At 43.6% G+C, this 23,300-nt stretch overlaps 1 protein-coding gene across 3 annotated transcripts in view; it reads right to left on the reverse strand.

Annotated features, from left to right (window-relative positions):
* Nucleotides 1–23,300, reverse strand: part of LOC121292639 (metastasis-associated protein MTA1-like) — a 145,554-nt gene that overhangs the window by 105,783 nt on the left and 16,471 nt on the right. For all 3 annotated transcript variants that reach the window (XM_041214876.1, XM_041214877.1, XM_041214878.1), the window contains exon 2: nucleotides 22,572–22,665. The gene's annotated coding sequence lies outside the window, so the exon portion shown is untranslated. The remainder of the gene's footprint in view (nucleotides 1–22,571; nucleotides 22,666–23,300) is intronic.

The raw sequence follows: 23,300 nt of genomic DNA on the forward strand, positions 1-23,300 counted from the left end.
TTATCTGCCTAAGCCTGAATGTTACCCAGGTCTTTCTGCAAGTGGGCACAGACTACTTCAGTATCTAAGGAGTCACGAATGGTCCTAAATAATGTGCAATCAACACTGAGCATCCTCATTTCCAATCTTATGATGGAGGGCAGGTCATTGATGGAACAGCTGAAGGTGGCTGGGCCAGGGACACTGCCCTGAAGAACTCCTGCAGCAATGTCCTGTGACTCAGATGACTGGCCTCCAAAAACCACAACCATCTTCCTTCTGAAGCTATGGTCAGGTTCAAATTCTCTCAAGCTAATTTAACCTCTCTCCAACTGCACCAGCATACCTTCCCACCAAGATATTGGTCCCGGCCCTGCTGAGGCACAAACCATCTGGCTTGTACAAGACCCACCTCCCCAAAAAATAATCCCAATGCTCAATGCACCAACTTCCTATTTCTGTACTAGGAGTAATCTGCTACCAGGAGTAATCTTTGAGTTCCTATTTTTAAAATTTCTTTCCTAGCTTTCTGAAATCTGCCTGACGGCCACATTCCACTTTCTACCTATGTCATCAGTATCAATACAGTAAGTCCTCACTTAAAGTCGTAATTACGTTCATGAAAAGTGCATGCATCTTTAAGTGAAGCAAGTTTAAGCGACACAACTTTACGTGAATCAGATTTTCTCATTAAATCCAATGTAAAACCTGTAGCTAGGTTCTGTGGGACTTCTCTCATCAGAAAAAAGACGTTGGAAGATTATATCCTGTAAGTTGAAATACTTCACATTGCTAAATTCCTACATTGGTAAATGAAATAGCTTCTTTAAAAATTTAAAACTGTAAAAAAAAAATGCTAACTCTCTACTTACCTCCAAAAACGCTGCCTCTCCTATTCGCTGAAACTCCTGCTCACCACACATCCTGCTCCCTGACTCTCCTGGTTGCTGTGGACCTTCCTACTCAGTGCCGGCCCTCCGGTTCACAGCCTCTGTTGCTCTCTGATACTCCCGGTCACTGCAGACCCTTCCTCTCGCCAGACCTCCCACTCCCTGCCTCTCCCGCTCATCGCTTCCCTCTCCCAAATTGTTGCTGTGAGCAAAGGCTCTGGAGATGAGTAGCAACAGGCAGAAAGAGCAGCTTTGACTTGCAGGAGGTAAGCTGTAAGCTGGAGAGGCAGCAACAGAGAGTCATGGAGCAGCAGAAGCCACAAACTGGAGAGTCGGCGGTGAAAGGGAGGGTAAGGGAGCAGCAGAAGCCGCAAACCAAAGTCGGCAGCAAGGCGGGGTGTCAGGAAGCGGCACATGCTGTGAGCCAGAGAGTCAACAGTGAGAGGGAGGGTCAGAGAGTGGCAGGGTCCACTCCAAAATAGCGCTAATCAGGTTACAGGGCCCTATTTTAGAGCCGTCAGAAAACGACTTTAAAACGAAACTCACCACGCTAAACGTGAATATGGGCCCCATTAAATGACCAAACATTAAAACCAAACAGCTTAAAATGGGGACTCACTGTCTGGACTATGATCTCTATCTGTTCACCCACCCGACTCAGATCGTTTTCTGCTGTTCAATGGCATTCTTGATTTTGACACCAGAGAGGCAACATACCATCCTGGAGTTACATCTGCAGCTGCAGAAATGCCATTCTGTTCCCCTTCCGATTGCTTTTCTGATCTTCCTCCTCCCCATACTGTACACCAGAGCCATCCATGGTATCAATGGCCTCGGCTCTGGCTATATTCCTCAGAGGTCACACAGCCCACACCCGTTTTCAGAACTCAATACCAGTTCAAGAGTGAGATGCACTCAGGGAACATTTGTACTACTGCCTGGTCCTGTTTGATTATCTGGCAGTCACCCACTCCCTCTCTGCCAGTGCACCCATAAGCTGTGGCACGACCTGCTCCATGTAGCTGTCCATATAGCTTTCAACCTTGGAGAAGCACCATAGTGACTGACGTCAGCTGCTGCTCAAGTTCTGAAGCCTGGAGCTCCAGCTGATGACACTTTCCAGACGTGTGGCTGTCCGGAACGTGAGAAATTTCCCAGAGTTCCCAGTGCACTCTAGATTGTAATAACTCAATGCATAAAAATATTCTCATCTCCCCCAGTTCTTTTGCCAAATATGCTAAATCTGTGTACTCTGGTAACTGACTCCCCTGTGTTACGATCCTGAGAGGGGCCGTTAACATTAAAAGAGAAATCCAAACACCCAGTAATTAACTGACAGAACTATGCCACAAGATTTCATGTTTTTAAACACAATCTTTACTGTATAAGTAAAGAAAATTAACCAAAGTTAGGGCTAATAACACCATAGCTTATAATTCTGTTGGCTATGAATCCAGTTTTACTCTTATTTCTCTCCCCTAAGAGTTCCCGTACCTTACGAAATCTTGAAGGTTCATTCGCTTTTCCTGGAACTAACCCAAAAGTATGCTATGCCACAGTCCTCTGAAAGTCACTTTAATTTCTCCTCATTGTTCCAGCTATTCTCCAAGGTATGAAATTTCATGTGGATCCTTCCATTAGCTTTTGGCTAAGCGGTCTTCCAATTTTCCTTGAAGGCCTCACGACTGTGGACTCTTCAGTTCAATCGTGGGCTTCACTGCCTTCTTGCTTAGGGATTTAAACACCAGGAAACCCCCCCCTAAGTCCGAATGACCTTCTATGCCCCTAAAGCTTTTGTACAGTTGCTGGTCCCACAGCTGATTCTCAGCTCCTGGCAGATGTTTTCTCTCTGCCTATTCCAAGCTCTCTGGCTGCTGGCTGCTACAAGGCTAACTCTGTCTTTCACTGAGAGGACCACTTTATATTTCTTCCTTGAGCTTCAAGTTAGGAAAATCTTCCAGCCTTTTTTTCCTCTCACATGAACTCCAAATCTCCAAACTTGAGCTCGAACCCCCACCCGCATTCCATGTGGTGAGCGATAAAGTTAGTATTTCCTCTGCTTAAGGTGCAGGACTGACTAACATTTATCTCCTTTTGCTCCCTCAATTCTAAGCTGCAAACTACAGAAGGGCAACTCTGTAACAGCTCTCGGTTAAAAAAACAGCTAAATTAAATAAAAGACTGCCCATCTCCATGACAATGTGACAACTTGGGTTGTTCCAAACAAAAATGTAAATTAATTATTTGTTTCTTAACCAGGCTTTCCATTTACAGGCTTACATTTAGCACCTTAATCTCCAACCCAAAGGTTATATCTAAAATATTAAGTAGATCAAGAAACTAAATGATTATGATACCTGCCATTGGAAACAGATTCTCTTTATTTGCTCTATCAAAACCACTCACAATTTTGAACTCCTCTACCCTTCTCTATTTTGAGAAGAACAATCTCAGGTCTCCTATGGCTCCACATATGATGAAAATTTGAAACTGTGCCCCTACTGGCTTCAAAAGCGCATCAGAAATTGAAAATGATGCGATCATTGCAAGACATTCACACCTAGATGATTTTATCTATTCTGCTAGGCAGATAGGATTAAAATCACCCCTTAAATGTGAAGACGACATCATGGCCATGCTCAGTCTTGTCCTCAATCTGGGCACTTTTTTCTCCTCCCTAACCCAAAAGCAATGAGTCCATTTGCAGCCCTTGTTCCCCTCTATTTCCACATTACTAACTAATGCTCTGGCTGAAACCAGCTAAGTCAGTTCAGGCTAGAATTCAGAGCTGAGAATTATCCCAATCTGTATTTATCTGCAGTTTTCTCTGAGGGGTCAGAAGGTCCTGGATTCAAGACCCACTCAAGAGAATTGAGCACAAAATCTAGGCTGACACTCAGTAGTGTACTGTGGGAGTGCTGTAATGTCTGAGGTGCCCTCTCAAATGAGCTTTTAAACCAATGCCCTGTTTACCCTCAGATGAATGTAAAAGATCCTGTATCTTGAGGAAGACTAGGCGAGGACCCCTGGGGTCCTAGCCAACATTCATCTCTTATGTTAGAATCATATCTCTTTAAACTGGATTTTAGATTTTAAAATATGGAAGGACATTGCAGTATTTGGACATTTGGAGGCTGCCAAGAATTTTTTTAAAACAGTCATCAGTTCACCTTAGAACTGTCAACAAGCAGGCCTCTTCCAAGAAATCACCTGAGCTGTATGGTATTTGAGAGGGGATTGTTAAAAGTCTTTAATTAATGAAAGGCTGGAAGACAAAAAGGCAATCACAATGCAAAGGCAAACCTTAAGTTTGAACCTGTGATTTTGCTTTCAGTCTTGTAGGGGAAAGGCTGAGAACAGAAGTCTACCCTGACCTGCTCTCTTCCTTTATGCTTTGTGAAACCATGTGTGGTTCTCGACCTGTAGCCAGATAATCCTCATCAGAGTATAGTTTGCATGTGTAATTTTGGGCTTGCTAGCTGAGACAGGAAGAATTGGTCCAGCTGTACTCTCCTCCACACTGAAGCATCATTAGTGAACTTCCCAACATCTACTGGGTCCAGTGGTTCGGCAGTATTGAACATCTGTGTACTTTAAATTTTCTTTCTTTCTAAGGGGGATATCTTTCCATCCGCCAGAGTCTGCAGAGACCACATGTGTATCTTTTGTGTGTGTGTGTGTGTGTGTGTGTGTGTGTGTGTCTGTGCATGTGCATCTGTGTGTGTGTCTGTATGTGTGTGTGTGTCTGTGCGTGTGCATCTGTGTGTGTGTGTGTGTGTGTGTGTGTGTGTCTGTGCGTCGGTGTGTGTGTGTGCGCGTGAGTGTGTGCGTGTGCGAGTATGTGTGTCTGTGTGTCTGTGCCTGTGCATGCTGGGGAAGTTTAAAAGGATTAGTCAGTTACACTTCCAGGTTACAATCGTGTGCCAACCAGTTCCTGAAACTTGTTTAAAAGGAGTTTTGTTTTATATAAGTTACTCATTGAGTTTTTTGAAAGTAGCCTGATCAGAGTCTCTTTTCTTCTTGGTACTAGATGTATAGGTAAACAATTGGCCATTTTGGTGAAAAAATCAAACATTTAAATTAATGGTCTAGCCTGCAGAGTAGTGGAGCTTAATATTTCACACAGTCCTCCCATTCCAGTCATAACACTTTAATCAATTTACTGAAACAAATTATCCAGTCATTTTTTTCATTGCAGTTTGTGGGAGCTTGTTGTGTGCAAATTGGCTGCCACGTTTCCTACATTACAACAGCAACTACAATTCAAAAGTAATGCTTGGCCTAAATAGCCAAGTGGTTATGGTACTGGGTTTGTAACCCTAAGCTCAAGAGTTCAAATCTCACAATGGCAAACTATGAAGCAATGTAACTTCATCTGAAACAGATGGAAACGTGTTTGTACTCGAAAGAGTTACAATTCAAAAGTAGCTTGGCCTAAATAGCCAAGTGGTTATGGTACTGGGTTTGTAACCCCCAGAGTCAAGAGTTCAAATCTCACAATGGTAAACGATGAAACAATGTAACTTCATCTGAAACAGGTGGAAACAGGTTTGTACTCGAAAGAGTTACAATTCAAAAGTACATCGTTGGCTGTAAAGCACTTTGGGGTGACTTGAGGTTGTGCAGGGCACTGTGTGAGTGCAAGTTCCTTTGATAAACTCATTGAGCTATCAGGGGAGAACTGCCTCCTTCATAGTCCTGACCTGTAACAGGTGGTAGTTCTGTCATTAGTAGCTGGGTAGGCTGCATGGGAAATTCCCTCTTTGAGTAAGTTCTTAAGTCCCTCCCCAACTTTCTCTCCCACCCCCACTTCATTTACCGGATCTTTCACATGACGCCTTCATTAATTACTAAGTGCCAGTTCAAAGCTGTACTCAATGTCCAGATGCCTAGTCATCTTATTAGTTGAGCCAACAAATTCCATCTGTCATTTCTGAAAGCTCAGCAAACAACCACGGACGTTCAGACGGTTTTTTAAAATAAATAGAACAGTATCTTTTAAGGAGACGAACTTCTATGGAGAAGTGACCAGAAGCAATAGCAATGAATGATGGGAAATGAAACAAGGGACAGAGGAATAATGTTAAGGGGGAAAGAGAATCCATGACAGCAGTACAGCTTCAGATAACAGCAGTTAAAAAATGTAATAAAAATTAATTGGGCCTATTTATTCCTATAAACTGCTGTACATACAATCCTGGACAACTGCCAAGCCTGCAGAATCAACTGCGAACCCAATCAATGTGACTGATGCCTGGGCACACAAAGGGAACTCAACTATGACAGCAAGGTAGCTGGGGCTAACAGCTGTGCAGACAGGTGGATTGGTGAAAAGGGGGATGGTGGTGGAATGGGGAGTTGCAAAGATTGCTAGCAGGTTAACAGTGCACCCCAAATCTCAACAACTATGTGTATGAAAATTTCCCCTCATCTACCCTCTGGTACTTTTGCCAATTGTCTTAAACCTGGTTATCTGGTCACCAACCCTTATTGATTAATCTTAAACATCAATCGCCACCATTTCGCATACAAAAGACCGATGCTCAAGGTGAGGAAAAGCCCACTAGTGGAGAGATTTGGCAACCACAAGATGAGGTGGATTCAAAACAATTTTCATGTGACAGTTTCCATTGGGCGGAGGCAGACAGAGCAAGACTCCTTCCCCCAATCACACACTTCCAAGCCCCACTGCAGGTTTGGACCAATCACATGGTCAAATTACATTAACTTTATATCAGTGAGCTGCTCACACTTTAGGCTGGGTGGCGGAGTAGGGGAGAGATGGGAAAAATCTGGCAGCACCACAGAGTACCGAGAGATACCGATTTACACAAAGTACTGAGAGATACCAATTTAGACAAAGTACCGAGAGATACCAATTTACACAAAGTACTGAGAGATACTGATTCACAAAGTACCAAGAGATACCAATTTACACACAGTACCGAGCCATGTTGATTTACACACAATACTGAGAGATGTCAATTTACACACAGTACTGAAGGATGCCGATTTACTCTTAGTACCGAGAGACGTTGATTTACACACAGTACTGAGATACAAATTTATTCTCAGTATCGAGAGATATCAATTTACACACAGTACTGAGAGATATTGGTTTACTCAGTACCATGAGATACCGACTTACTCACAGTACCAAGAGATACCGACTTACTCACAGTACCAAGGGATACCAATTTACTCTCAGTACCGAGAGGCATCGATTTACACACAGTACCGAGAGGCGTCGATTTACACACAGTACCGAGAGGCGTCGATTTACACACAGTACCGAGAGGCGTCGATTTACACACAGTACCGAGAGGCGTCGATTTACACACAGTACCGAGAGGCGTCGATTTACACACAGTACCGAGAGGCATCGATTTACACACAGTACCGAGAGGCGTCGATTTACACACAGTACCGAGAGGCGTCGATTTACACACAGTACCGAGAGGCGTCGATTTACACACAGTACCGAGAGGCGTTGATTTACACACAGTACCGAGAGATACCAATTTACTCTCAATACTGTGTAAAAAAACATATCGTTTTATTTCTGTTGGACTGTGGATTAAAATGACAATGGCTGCAGTTTGAAAGACATGTCTACTGGAATAGTGTGAGGGGTATATAAAATGTTGCTGTCCTGGAACAGCATGTGCCATGAAAGGCAGGGTGGTGCAAAGGAGGAGTCCAGTCTAACGTGGAACTGCCTGGCAACAACATTTTAATTGGCTCCTAACCAGGTAACCACAGTTTGTGTGAAAGCAATGGAGCGGAGAAAAGTTCCTAGCCTGGAAAGAGAAAAGACCTAAAACCTCTTTCTCCTGTGTCTGTAAGATTCCTGTAATTCTACAATAATAGCTAGCTGTTCTTTTTTCTTCTCACATCTCTATAACCTGCTCTTTTTCCAAAAAAAAACTCCTGTCAAGAGGAAAAGGGGAAGATCACTATTAGAGACATTGCAAAGCAAGTGCTCAACCAGTGAACTAAAGGCTGAAAGTGCTGGGAAGACCACCTAGTGTCATCAACAAAGGAATGAAAGGAATTTGGAAGACATTGATCAAAATCAACCCATCAAATCCTGTACATACAGCACTGATACTGAGAGATACAGATATACACGTGACACAGAATTACACGTGCCATTGAGGGACACAGGTTTACACGCGGCACAGGGACACAGGTTTACATGCGGCACAGAGAGAAACCGATTTACTCACAGTGCCGAGAGATACAGACTTACACACAGTGCCGAGAGATACAGACTTACACACAGTGCCGAGAGATACAGACTTACACACAGTGCTGAGAGATACAGACTTACACACAGTAGTGAGAGATACAGATTTACACACAGTAGTGAGAGATACAGATTTACAAACAGTAGTGAGAGATACAGAATTACACACAGTAGAGAGAGATACAGATTTACACACAGTAGAGAAAGATACAGACTTACACACATAAAGTAGTGATACTGAGAGATACAGACCATACTGGAACTGCCCAAACATCAGAATTATTGCTTTTAAATTCCTACAGTCGGTGACTGGGCTGTTGTTCTGGACTTGGTGGTGGGAACAGCTCAGGGCTGTATAGGATAGCCTTGGCCTAAAATTAGTGACCCTTCTAATCTGCTTTCTCCCTAAAACAACCTAAGTATAAAGACTACATTAAAGTAATCATGGCTGCTGCCAGGAAGCAAGAACTGGCCCTAATAATTTGTTGTTCACTCTAGGCATGTGGACAACGCCGACCGTTTATGACCCGTTGCTAATTGCCTGAGAAAGTGGTGGGTCTTCACCTTGAACTGCTGAAATCCGCGTGGCAATGGTGTCTCCTCGATGGTTTTAGATATTGATAAAACAATGATTGTGTTCCTAGTCACAGATTCCCTGACATTAGTAGAGAGAAATCCTTGTTGTTTATGAATGTTATGGCATTCAGTGTAGGGGCTGGCATGCCTACAGATGTGCCATCTAGAAAACCCTGGACTTCAGGGAATGCCAGAAAATTCCAGTGATCCCTCATTCAGCTGCCACTTTGCCATGCAGAAGCTGGTAAACGTGCTTTCTCTGGAAAACAATGCGCCAGTGATCAGCTTGATGCAACTATACATCCCAGATTAACAGATGTTGCAGTTGTCTTCTGGTCTTCTGAGGTAGCTTGGAAAAGGTCAAAGGCATATAAGTATCATAATTTTCGTCAATATTATCTGTAGGTCAGGTTCCAGTGATGTCGACAGAGGTAGGCTAGGTGAGGAAGACCCCAATAATTTTAATAAGCTAATTACACATTTCTGAATATTAAAAACACCTACATATATTAAACATAACAATCTGTAATATATGCGGGTTCTAAGAGGTCAGAGCTTGATGAAAACCAACAAAAAAAACTATACTAAATTTGCATAAAGAAACAGGGTAATAACAGAATTATATTTTTAATGTATGAACTTAAAGCAAGCAGGATGGTAATGGCAGAATTCAAACACAGAGTGAATAAGTTTCAGATGCTACAAGACTAAACTAGAAGAAGTTGTGGATGCTCTAAGACTGAAGTGATTTTTGGGTGACAGAACAGCAAACTATCATAATGCATGAGGTACTGACAAAAGAAACATTTGGTCATTTAGTTTGGGCTCTTGACCATTTAATCACAGTTTGAGAGGTATTGATCAAGAAAAGTAAAGGCAGTTGGGTGAGATTACAATCTTCACACAATCCAAAAGCAAATTAAGTGGATTTGCATGTGAATTGGAAGGAATACAAGAAAGTGGAGGCACAGAACCAGGATCACAGGACGATCAGTCAAGACCACAGGAAAGGAAAACTGTGGGTGGAGGACCATCAACTTGGTTAAAGACACTCTTTGGGCAGGCTAAAATTTTTTGGTCTTCCAGTGCAAAGATTTGTCCATGACCATGTGTTGCAGACTGGCGCATTCCAAGATCCAGGACTGCATGCTGAGGGACACACTAAGGTTTGGGCCAGATCTCGCAAAGACACAATGGGACAAAGACCCTCAGCCATAGTACACCGAGCGGAACTGAAAAACCCACGTAATGAACATTGTAAATATTACTGGTTGTTTCGGAGTATATTGATGAAAAAAGAGGCATGCTATTAAAGTTTTTTGTCTTGCACTCATCAGGACTGCATGCATGAAATTACCAATAGCCAAGGGTAACAACAATTTATACTACATGAGAAGATAGTGCTGATTGGTTGGCAAGTGGACTCTGATTGATGGAGGGTTTGCCTTGGAGAATGGAACAGTTAATGGTCCAGCTTTTTTCAAAGTCAAACCAGGCAGGTCGACTCTGATTGATCAAGACATTACCCTGAGGAATGAGCAGGGAATAATTGTTCCCCAAGCTTTTGTTTAGTTGAGAAAATATTGAAAAGGTTGTAAATATTGACTGTAATTGTAAATGTAATAAGTAACATACAGTATTGGAAAAAACTGAATTGTTTAGCACTTTATGTAATGTCAACTTTGAATGGTCATGTACATTACATGTGCTTCTTTAAATTTTATAAATAAAGTATACTTTTAGAAAAAGTAAGTTATAAACTGGGAGAAAGGTAGACCTCATTATAGTAAATGAGAAACATCAGGGAGAGCAAAGGTTCCTATCTAAGCAGAGAAGCAGGTAATCTCATTTTTATTGTAGCTATTACCTTTGATGGTAAGATTGTTAGCAATCAGATTTGTTAACTGCTTTGTCGTGTAACAATACCTGCTTCTCTGGTGAAGCAGAGCCTGTCAAACAACTGCCCTGAACATTCTAAAGTGCTGCATGCATTTGTGTATGGATTAGAAATAATAGTTTGCACTCATATAGTGCCTTTAAAGTAGAAAAACATCCCAAAATGCTTCACAGAAGCATTTTTTAAAAAATTAGTCATTTGGAGGGACAAAGAAGTGGGTTTAAAGGAGCTTTTTAAATGGAAAAGAAAGAAATGAGAAGATTTAAGGACTGTGTTCCAGAACATGAGGACCAGGCAGCTGAAGGCACAGCTGTCAATATAGGAATCGGGCCAGACTCAATTAAAAACAATTCCCAAGCTAATTATAAAACTCTAGAAGCAAATCAAAGGCTTTCCAAAGCATAAATTAAGTTCAAATTTACCATTATTGTGAATGAAGGATAGACTTGCTTGAAACAACTCAAACGTTATATCTTAACTTGTTGCCACCTTAACTTAGCCTCTGCTCCTAGTCCTGCAGTGTCGAATGGTAAGTGCATGGTAAATCCAGAGCCACTGTCACTGACCTCACCCAGAAAATCAAACTTGCCGGCGGGGAACACAACAGCTGCTATTGAGATCAAGTGATGTTTGGCGCACATGGTACTCCTCTCCCATTCCTGTCCTGATTCACTACAGGTAACCCCAGACTGGAGAGGGAGAATGATGGGCTGTATGCAAAAGGCAGATATCAGCTGGTGTGCTTTTAAGGAGAGATTCTCAGACCAACCCACCAACATGTGCCAGTGTCTCCAGGGACATTGCCCGAGAGCCACTAAGAATTTAAAAAGAGCCAATGTCTCTGAACAACAAGGACTATTCAGAGGACACACCGCAGAATGAGCACTGACTGCTGCTTGTTCAGAATCAGGACAATATGGCCAATAATCACAGCTGGATTCACACCGCAGGCCCCTCAGAGCTCCCTCCCACAAAACAAGCACAACGCCCTGCCAGAGGGGAGGCCGGAGACAGGAGGTTTGGTCAGGAAGTTCTAGCAGATTCCTTCCATCGATGACGCAATGTGGCTCCCTTACACAGCGCCTCCCTGCAAGGGCGTTCAAGAGAAAACTCAACAACAACTTACATTAGTAAAGTGTCTTTAACATAATGAAACACCCCAAAAGCATCTCAGGAGCATTATTAAACAAAGTATGTCCCCGAGCCACATAGGAGATACTAGGTCAGGTGACAAAGCTTGGCAAAAAGGCAGGATTTAAGAATTGCCTTAGAAAAGGCAAGAGAGGTAGAGAGTGTAGGGAGGGAATTCGAGAGCTTCGGGTCTAGGCAACTGATGGCATGGCCACAAATGCTGGAGTAATTATGATTGGAAATGCACAAGAGGCCCGAATTAGAGCAGCACAGGTATCCCGGAGGGTTGGGGGGGTAGGAGAGGTTAAAGGGATGGGAAATGACAAGGCCAGAGGGACTTGGAAACAAGAATGGGAATTTTAAATTCAAGAGGCTGCTTAACCGGTTGCCAATGCAGGTCAGCGAGCACAGGGTGATCAGGGAATGGGACTTGATGTGACACGGACAGCAGAGTTTTGGATAACCACATGTTTGAGAAGGGTAGAATGGAGGAGACCAGCAAGGAATACGTTGGAATAGTTGAGTCTGGAGGTAACGAAAGCATCGTTGAGAGTTTCAGCAGCAAATGAGCTGAGACAAGGCCAAGTCGAGGTAGAAATAGGTGATCTTAAGAGATGGCCCGAATATGAGGTCGGAAACTCATCACAGGATCAAATGTGACACCACGCTTGTGAACAGCTGGCTTAACCTCAGACTGTTGCCGGGATGGAGTCAGTCATCAGGGAATGGAGTTTGGAGCCGGGGGGGAAAACAATGGCTTTAGATTTCCTAAGATTTAATTGGAGGAAATTTATGCTCACCCAGTACTGGATGTGGGATAAGCAGTCTGATAATTTAGCAACAGTGAAGGAGTCAGGAGAGGTGGCAGTGAGACGGAGCTGGATGTCACCAGTGTGCAATGGATGCAAGCAAGGGAGAAAATACATGTTTGAAGGAAACTTCCAACAATAGAGTTAGGTAACTGTACTGCTCAGTTTAGCTCTGAGAACTGAGAGCACAAAAAAGTGTAAAACAAAGGTCAGAGAGAGTAAAATCATGGTACAAAAAGTTAGCTTTGATGGATTGCACAGCAGGAGCTGAAGAAAACAGTAGGGCGACTCTCAGCCTGGAACTGACAAACAGACAACATTTTGAGACAAAAACAAAAATACCTGGAAAAACTCAGCAGGTCTGGCAGCATCTGCGGAGAGAAGCACAGTTAACGTTTCGAATCCGAATGACTCTTCAACAGAACTAAGTAAAAATAGAAGAGAGGTGAAATATAAACTGGTTTGGGCTGAGAGGTGGGGGGGGTGGGGGTGGACAAGAAGAGCTGGATAGAGGGCCAATGATAGGTGGAGATAACCAAAAGATGTCACAGACAAAAGGACAAAGAGGTGTTGAAGGTGGTGATATTATCTAAGGGAATGTGCTGATTAAGGATAGAAAGCAGGACGAGCAAGGTACAGATAGCTCTAGTGGGGGTGGGGTGGGGGGAAGGGATCGAAATAGGCTAAAAGGTAGAGACAAAACAATGGATGGAAATACACTTAAAAATAATGGAAGTAGGTGGGAAAAGAAAAATCTATATAAATTATTGGAAAAAACAAAAAGGAGGGGGAAAATCGGAAAGGGGGTGGGGATGGAGGAGAGAGTTCATGATCTAAAATTGTTGAACTCAGTATTCAGTCCGGAAGGCTGTAAAGTACCTAGTCGGAAGATGAGGTGCTGTTCCTCCAGTTTGCGTTGGGCTTCACTGAGCAAGCCAAGGACGGACATGTGGGCATGAGAGCAGGGTGAAGTGTTGAAATGGCAAGCGACAGGGAGGTCTGGGTAATGCTTGCAGACAGACCGAAGGTGTACTGCAAAGCAGTCACCCAGTCTGCATTTGGTCTCTCCAACGTAGAGGAAACCGCATTGGGAGCAACGAATGCAGTAGACTAAGTTGAGGCAAGTGCAAGTGAACACACAAAGGAGTGTTTGGGCCCTTGGACGGTGAGGAGAGGGGAAGTGAAGGGGCAGGTGTTGCACCTTCTGCGGTTGCATGGGAAGGTGCCGTGGGAGGGGGTTGAGGTGCAGGGGGTGATGGAGGAGTGGACTGCGGTTTCCTCTACATTGGAGAGGCCAATCGCAGACTGGGTGACTGCTTTGCAGAACACCTTTGGTCTATCCGCAAGCATTACCCAGACCTCCCTGTCGCTTGCCATTTCAACATTCCACCCTGCTCTCATGCCCACATGTCCATCCTTGGCCTGCTGCATTGTTCCAGTGAAGCTCAACGCAAACTGAAGGAACAGCACCTCATCTTCCGACTAGGCACTTTACAGCCTTCCAGACTGAATACTGAGTTCAACAATTTTAGATCATGAACTCTCTCCTCCATCCCCACCACCTTTCCGATTTTCCCCCTCCTTTTTGTTTCTTCCAATAATTTATATAGATTTTTCTTTTCCCACCTACTTGCATTATTTTTAAGTGTATTTCCATCCATTGTTTTATTTCTACCTTTTAGCCTATTTCGATCCCTTCCCCCCACCCCCACCCCCAATAGGGCTATCTGTACCTTGCTCGTCCTGCTTTCTACCCTTAATTAGCACATTCCCTTAGATAATATCACCACCTTCAACAACTCTTTGTCCTTTTGTCTGTGACATCTTTTGGTTATCTCCACCTATCACTGGCCCTCTATCCAGCTCTTCTTGTCCACCACCAACGCCCCCCACCCTCCAAACCTCTTTTCTATTTTTACTTAGTTCTGTTGAAGGGTCATTCGGACTTGAAACGTTAATTGTATTCCTCTCCGCAGATGCTGCCAGACCTGCTGAGTTTTTCCAAGTATTTTTGTTTTTGTTTCGGATTTCCAGCATCCGCAGTTTTTTGCTTTTATCTTAACATTTTGAGACATTTTCACAGGCTCTGGGTTTTAATCCTCTGACAAAACCCAAAAACAAAATATTTTCCTCCATCTGATTCCTGCTCTTTCTACACTATTCTTTATTATGGAGTTGTTTGTTGATCTTTGTTTTCTATAAATCTTATCTCCTCTCTGCTGCTATATTCTGATGTCCTTGCCCCTGCCAAATGTATAAACCCTCCCTCACAGTACTAGTTAACTCCCCTGTGAAGGCATTGGCCTCAGTCATGTTCAGGTGGAACTTGGCAAAGTAGCATAGATCCCTCCTCGCCCAAAACATCTCAATGCCCGAGGAACTGAAAGCCCTCCCTCCTGCATCACTCCTCCAGCTACACATTCACTTGCACTGTCTTCCTGTTTCTGTACTCTCTAGCACAGGGGTGGGGAACCCACCATCCGTGGGCAAGATCTGGCCCATTGCTCAATTTCACCTGGCCCACAGCAAGATTTCTAAAAATATAGACCTATGACAGTAGCGCCTTCAAAATAGCATTTAACGTCGTCGTTATGAACTTGCTTTGGATAAAAACATCAGCTGACTTGCTATAATAATACTTAACAATATTCAAATTCAGCCATCTCATTAAAACAGCGGGTGAGTTGGACATTTCTGCATTCTCTCTAAAATAAACTAAATTAAGTTGATTTTTGTGTGTCTGTTGATTTGTGTGTCTGTGGCCCGCGACTGATTTTGTCTATGCGCGAAAGGCCTGTGATAAGAACAAGGTTCCCCACCCCTGCTATAGCATGTGGCACTGAACGATTACCACTTTTCAGGTGTTGTTTAATATTTTCCTAGCTCTTGAAACTCTTCCTGTAGGTCTTTAGCCCTTTCCCTAGCTATGTCACTGGTTCCAGGATGGACAACTTCTAGCTTTTCCCCTTCTCCTTACAGAATATCCGGCACACATTCAGTGATATCATTTACCTGGTACTAGGGACTCACATATGTTTCAGAAACAACTATCTCCCTGTCAAATCATCTCTAATAACTGTATTTCTATACTTAATGTCCTCTGTGCAGTGGGGCCTACCCAGGCGTTGTGGATTTGGATCTGATGGCACTCTCTCAAGCTGACTAGTATTCCACACTGACCTTGTCCTCACCATCTACTTGTTGATGTCGCATCTGTCCATAACAGCCTTGGTATGAGTGCCCACCACACAATTCTTGTACAGACCAAGTCCCATCTTCATGCTGAAGGTAATTCCTCATGGCATTGTGTGGCACTACCACCATGCTAAGCGGGTTGATCAAAAACAGATCTAGAGGTTCAAAACTAGGCATCCAGAAGGCACTGTGGGCCATCAACAGCAGCAGAATTGTGTTCAACCATAATCTGTAAACTCATGGCCCAGCATATCCCTCACGCTATCATTACTATCAAGCCAGGTGACCAACCCTGGGATAATAAGGAGCGTAGAAGAACATAGCAGGAGCAGCACCAGGCGTACCTAAAAATGAGGTGCCAACCTGGTGAAATTACGACACATATCTACATTCATGCTAAACAATATAAGCAGGGGGTCATAGACAAAGCGAAGCCATCCTACAACTAATTGATCAGATCAAAGCTCTGAAATCCTGACACATCTAGTGCAAAGGGGGTAAACCATTAAACAACTAGCAGGAGGAGTATCCATAAATATCCCCATCCACAATGATGGCGGAGCCCAGCACATGAGTGCAAAAGACATGGTTGAAGCATTTGCAATCATCTTCAGCTAGAAGTATGGAGCGCATGTTCGACTTCAGCCTGATCCTGAATTTCACACTCTCTCATATACCAGACTTCAGCTAAGTTTATTCGCTGCTTGTGATGTAAAGAGATGGCTGAACTCACTAGATACAACCAAGGTTTCTGGTCCTGACAACACTCTGATGGTAGTGCTGAAAAGCTGTGCTCCTGAACTAGTCACGCCCTTGGCCAAGCCATTCCAGTACATCTACGGCACTGGCCTCTAGCCCACAATGTGGAAAATTGCCCAGGTATATCCTGTTCAAAACGAGCAGGTGTTATGATATGGCAGGTGGTAATTGCCAGGCTGACCAAATCCCAAAGTGAAGTTTAGCCAAGCTATCACAATGATTTGCAATTTGTATTTTTATTACAAGAAGCTATGTGCACTGAAGTCAGAAGTAAAGAGTCCACTACCACTTTTGGAGATTTTAAAGATTAAATTAAAACATTTATTAACAAAAGGAAAGAAAACTTAAACACTCAAGATAATAGTTACACAATTAAATTTAGTCTTTCAACATTTCCCAAAAGATTTCTATTTAGCTAAACTCCCAAATAAACACCCTTTTCCAGGCAACAGTTGAAATAGATTCTTAATCTATAAAACATCCAATAATATTATTACAAGGCACTCACTGTTGCTATAAAGGAGGGATTTCACAGCTTCTCTCTGCCTCGCACTCAACAATGGAACTCGAAGGCTTATAACAACCATTTTCCTTGCTCTCTGGAACAAGCAAGCACTTCTCAGGGGTGGCAAGAGACTGTTTTTTTCCCACAAGTCTGTCTTCGCACAGCCCACCTTTCAGGGTCTCGCACAGCCACTCACTGTAAAGCTTTCAATCTTTCCTTAAATATATTTCTCCTCTTTTGATCTTTAAATCCCATTGTTTCAACCTTTCTTTAGAAGTTACTTTTCCCAGAATATTAAAATCTTTCATGTTTCCATCTTGTTTTGCTTTTGAATCAATGATATCCCCACTACTTGTTTACCTATGAACTCCTGCAAGATGCAACCATTTTCCTTGGCACCTCCTAGCTCCCTTTGAAATTCAAACAATCTATCAACTTATCTACAAATGTGAATTTTCGCCCATTTCCATTTCAAAATGCCTGCTTTTACACCTAACCCCTTTGATGATGTAAACCTTGCAGCCTGACTGTCTTCAGTTTAATTAAATTAGTCACACGCATGCACATACACACACACATGCACATGCCTACTTCAGTATTTCACAGTGCTATAAGAACAAAAACTATATTTTCTTTACACAATCTGGCTAATTAGTGCCTCATCAGTGTACTCACGATCATCAGCAAAGTAGCGGTAGGTCTTATTCACAGTGTATTCAAGTAGCACTTAATAACCAATAACCTGCTCAGCTTGGGTTCCACCAGGCTCACTTGGCCCCAGACCTCATTACAGTCTTGGTCCAAATATGGAGAAAAGAATTGAATCCCAGAGGCAAGGTGAGGGTGACTGCCCTTGACATAAAGGTAGCATTTAACAAAGTGAGGCAACAAGCAACCTTAGCAAATTGAAGTCAATAGGAACCAGGAGGAGAATTCTCCACTGAGGTTGTAATCATATCTAGCACAAAGGAAGGTGGTTGTGATTGTTGGAGGCAAATCATCTCATCCCCAGAATGTTGCTGCAGGAATTCCTCAGGGTAGTGTCCCAGGCCCAATCATCTTCAGTTGCTTCATCAATGACCTCCCCTCCAACATAAGGTCAGAAGTGCAGATATTGGCTGATGTTTACAGTGTTCAGTTCCACTTGCAGCCCCTCTGATACTGAAACAGTCCATGTCCACATGCATTAAGATTTGGACATCACGCATCCCTGGGCTGATAAGTGATAAGTAACATTCACACTACACAAGAGTCAGACTATCTCCAGCAAGAGAAAATAACCTCCCACTGACATTCAACCAAAATCACCTTCATCAACATCCTGGGGGGAGAGCCACATACCAGCTGAATTGGATCAGTCACATAAACATATCAGAGCAGGTCAGAGGTTGGGTATTCTTTGGCAAGTGGCTCACATGCTGACTCTAAAAGTCTCTCTCAAGGCACAAGTCAGGAGTGTAATGAAATACTCTCCATGTACCCAGATGAGTGCAACTCCTACAACTCTCAAGAAGCTTGACAACTTTCAAGGCAGAGCAGTCTGTTTGATTGGTAGCTTAGTCATCACCTTAAACCCCAAGGTTACAGAGTGTACTATCTGCAGGATGCACTTCAGCAACTCAATGGTTTCTTCTCATGACACCTTCCAACTTGAAGGCCTTCACTACCTCCTGCTTCCCAAACTATTTTCAAATGTACCCCTATTTTGTCACTTGAAAATAAACGTGACTCCAGAGATCAACAAAAACAAAACAGCAATAAAGCAGCATAATAAAATTCGGTATATAATTATCAAAGTTAGCATATTATGGATCAACACATAACAATACATCATATAAATCTGAAAATGTGTTCTTCAAGTACTTCATAAAAATGCAAATATTTTATGCATTCATGTAGGTTTCAGCCAAACTCTATATTTCCACATGACAGAAGACACAGTGAAGCCCCTCACCCTTCTCCACCCCCCCCCCACAGTAATCAGCCCCTTTCCACTTCCCCACACATGTTGTAATCAGCCGTCTCCCCCACATGCACAGTAATCATCCCTTCTCCTCTCAGTCACTCCCCCATACACAGTGATCAGCCCCTCTTCCACCACCAACTCTCCACCCGCAGGCCCCCTCCCCCCAACTTTTGGTCTAGTTGCCAGTGCCCAAGGAGCAGAGTTGACTTGGGACTATGATGTTATTGCTATTACTTAGACTTGGTTGATGGATGAACAGGATTGGCAGATAAACATTCCAGGATTTAGATGTTTCAGGCAGGATAGAGAGGGATGTAGAAGAGGTGGGGGAGTTGCATTTCTGGTTAAGGGAATATCACAGCTGTACCACAGGAGGACATCTCGGTGGGCTCATGCAGCGAGGCAATATGGGTAGAGCTCCGGAATAGGAAGGGTGCAGTCACAATGTTGGGGGTTTACTATAGGCCTCCCAATTGCCAGCAGGAGATTGAGGAACAGTTATGTAGGCAGATTTTGGAAAGATGTAAAAGCAAAAGGGTTGTTGTGGTGGGTGATTTTAACTTTCCCTATATTGACTGGGAATCACTTAGTGAAACCTAGGGGTTTGGATGGTGCAGAATTTGTAAGGTGCATCCAGGAGGGCTTCCTGAGACAATATGTAGATAGTCCAACTAGGGAAGGGGCAATACTGGACCTGGTATTAGGGAATGAACCCGGCCAGGTGGTCAAAGTTTCAGTAGGGGACCATTTCGGGAAAAGTGACCATAATTCAGTAAGTTTCAAGGTACTGGTGGATAAGGATAACAGGAGTCCTCGGGTTAAGGTGCTTAATTAGGGGAAGGCTAATTATAATAATATTAGGCAGGAACTGAGGAATCTAGACTGGAGGCAGATCTTTGAGGGCAAATCAATAACAGACATTTGGGGGGCTTTCAAACGTTAGTTGATAAGAATTCAGGACTGGCATGTTCCTGCTAGGATGAATGATAAGCATGGCAAGTTTCAGGAACCTTGGATAACGAAGGATATTGTGAGATTAGTCAAAAAGGAAAGGGAAGCATTCATAAGGGCTAGAAGGCTGGGAACAGTTGAAGCCCGTGGAGAATATAAAGAAAGTAGGAAGAAACTTAAGCAAGGAGTCAGGAGGGCTAAAAGGGGTCATGAAAAGTCACTGGCAACCAGGATTAAGGAAAATCTCAAGGCCTTTTATACATATGTAAAAAGCAAGAGGGGAGCCAGGGAAAGGTTGGACCCACTCAGGGACAGAGGTGGGAATCTATGTGTGGAGCCAGAAGAAATGAGAGAGATACTAAATGAATACTTCTCATCAGTATTCACCAAAGAGAAGGACTTAGCGGTCGATTTGTCTAGCGAAGAGTGTATAGATAGCCTGGATCATGTTAAGATCAAAAAAGAGGTGTTCAGCATCTTGAAGAATATTAAGGTGGATAAGTCCCCAGGGCCAGATGGGATCTATCCCAGAGTACTGAGGGAGGCAAGGGAGGAGATTGCTGGGGCCTTGACAGAAATCTTTGTATCCTCATTGGCTATGGGTGAGGTCCCAGAGGACTGGAGAATGGCCAATGTTGTTCCATTGTTTAAGAAGGGTAGCAGGGATAATCCAGGAAATTACAGCCTGGTGAGCCTTACGTCAGTGGTAGGGAAATTATTGGAGAAGATTCTTCGTGACAGGACTTACTACCATTTGGAAGCAAATGGGCATATTAGTGAGAGGCAGCATGGTTTTGTGAAGGGGAGGTCGTGTCTCACTAACTTGATCGAATTTTTCAAAGAAGTGACAAAGATGATCGACGATGGAAGGGCAGTGGATGTTATATATATGGATTTCAGTAAGGCCTATGACAGGGTCCCTCATGGCAGACTGGTACAGAAGGTAAAGTCGCATGGGATCAGAGGTGAGCTAGCAAGATGGATACAGAATTGGCTTGGTCATAGAAGACAGAGGGTAGCAGTGGAAGGGTGCTTTTCTGAATGGAGAGCTGTGACTAGTGGAGTTCCGTAGGGATCAGTGCTGGGACCTTTGCTGTTTGTGGTAAACATAAATGATTTGGAGGAAAATGTAACTGGGCTAATTAGTAAGTTTGCAGACGACACTAAGATTGGAGGAGTTGCAGATAGTGAAGAGGATTGTCAAAGGATACAACGGGATATAGATCGGTTGGAGACTTTGGCGGAGAAATGGCAGATGGAGTTTAATCCGGACAAATGCAAGGTAATGCATTTTTGGAAGGTCTAATACAGGCAGGAATTATACAGTAAATGGCAGAACCCTTAAGTGCATTGACAGGCAGAGGGATCTGGGTGTACAGGTCCACAGGTCACTGAAAGTGGCAACACAGGTGGATAAGGTAGTCAGGAAGGCATGTGGCATGCTTGCCTTCATTGACAGGGGTATTGAGTATAAAAGCTGGGAAGTCATGCTGCAGCTGTATAGAACCTTGGTTAGGCCACACTTGGAATATTGCATGCAATTCTGGTCGCCACATTACCAGAAGGATATGGAGGCGTTGGAGAGAGTGCAGAGGAGGTTTACCAGGATGTTGCCTGGTCTGGAGGTTATTAGCTATGAGGAGAGGTTAGAGAAACTCGGATTGTTCTCACTACAGCGATGGAGATTGAGGGGAAACTTGATAGAAGTTTACAAAATTATGAGTGGCATGGACAGAGTAGATAGTCAGAAGCTTTTTCCCAGGGTGGAAGAGTCAATTACTAGGGGACAAAGATTTAAGGTGAGAGGAGAAAACTATAAAGGAGGTGTGTGGGGCAAGTTTTTTACGCAGAGGTAGTAAGTGTCTGGAATTCGTTGCCAGAGGAGGTGGTGGAAGTGGTGTTTAAGAGGCAGCTTGATAAATACATGAATAGGATGGGAATAGAGGGATACGGACCCCAGAAGTGCAAAATGTTTTAGTTGACGGGCAATATGATCGGCGCAGGCTTGGAGGGCCGAAGGGCCTGTTCCTGTGCTGTACTTTTCTTTGTTCTTTGTTCTTGACAGCCCAGGGTAAACAGATAGGAGCAGAAACATAGTAAAGTTTGAAGTCGCCACTCACCTTCCCAACTCAGCCTCACTGTCAGTCACTGAGTTACACTTGCCTGCCTCTGCCTGTACCAAGTCAGTGCGCAAACATCGCTGGACCAGCTTAGCACTTGCTGCTAAGAGTATTTTCTGAAGTTAAAGAGCACTTTGGGCTCACTGTCTGCCCATGCTGTTTGGCACCAACAGCCAGATAGTCCAGAGCTGTCCCGCCAGAGTCTCCTTTCCACAGTCGCCAATGTTGCCCCAGAGGAGGGGGAACTCACAACCCCAAATATTTATCTGTATGATCCCGATGGAGACCACAGCCCACAGTTTGGGAACCCTTGACCCAGAAGGGAAAAGACAGCAGGTGCATGAGAACACCAGCATCTCCAGGGACCTTTCTATGTTACACACCATCTTGACTTGGATATATATCGCCATTCCTTCACAAACACTGGATCAAAGCCATATAACTCTGTACCCAACAGCACTGGGCAACCAGAATTGGGCAATAATGCCAACCTCGCTAAGAGCCGCCACATCAGGAGAATGAGAATATTAAAAATAACACTTACTCGCATGTTTGTCGGCGAGTGCAATAAGACTGCTTGAAATGTCTCGTCTCCGGTAGAAACAAATGCACTTTGCTTCCACATTGCCATTGACAGTCTGAAATAGTGAACAGAAAGGGCACGAAGGATAATTAGATCACACAGATGCTGCAGTGAAATTGTGAATAGGCCAGGCTCTGAAGACAACTGGCACATACAGTGTTACTGTGAAGCACTGAACAGTAAGGGAGCTGAGGTTCCTTGTCCAACACCAATGTGATGTGCTGGTAACTCACTGAAGTGACCATTCTTCACAGGTACATATTTGTGAGCTGACCATTCAACCATGGAAGCCACACACTCTGTCCTCACTTCACAGAAGATAGTCCTTGGGTAATAATGAAGAACAGGAACTATGCTTTATTTGATTTTTTTTCCTCATCTCAGGGATACTAGTACGTGTTATTCCTTCCCCCAGCTCTGTTCTGCACCGGGTCTGGCTGGAATCTGCTAACCCAGCACTAAGTCAGGACAAACATCTGGAAAGATAGAGTTCAATAGAACACAAAGCAGCTCCTCTGTCTGTCAGGGGCTCAAATAACCCTCAAGCTGAAGTGCAGAGCATTTCGAAACTCAGAGCTTCAGTCTGTGCTGAGTTTATCCTGTCACTGGATGTCTTGTACTATAACAACAACTTTCATTTATATAGCACCCTTAATGTAACAAAACAGCCCCAGGCACTTCACAGGAGAG

This window comes from Carcharodon carcharias, chromosome 20 (assembly GCF_017639515.1).
Source record: "Carcharodon carcharias isolate sCarCar2 chromosome 20, sCarCar2.pri, whole genome shotgun sequence".
Lineage (NCBI taxonomy): Eukaryota > Metazoa > Chordata > Chondrichthyes > Lamniformes > Lamnidae > Carcharodon > Carcharodon carcharias.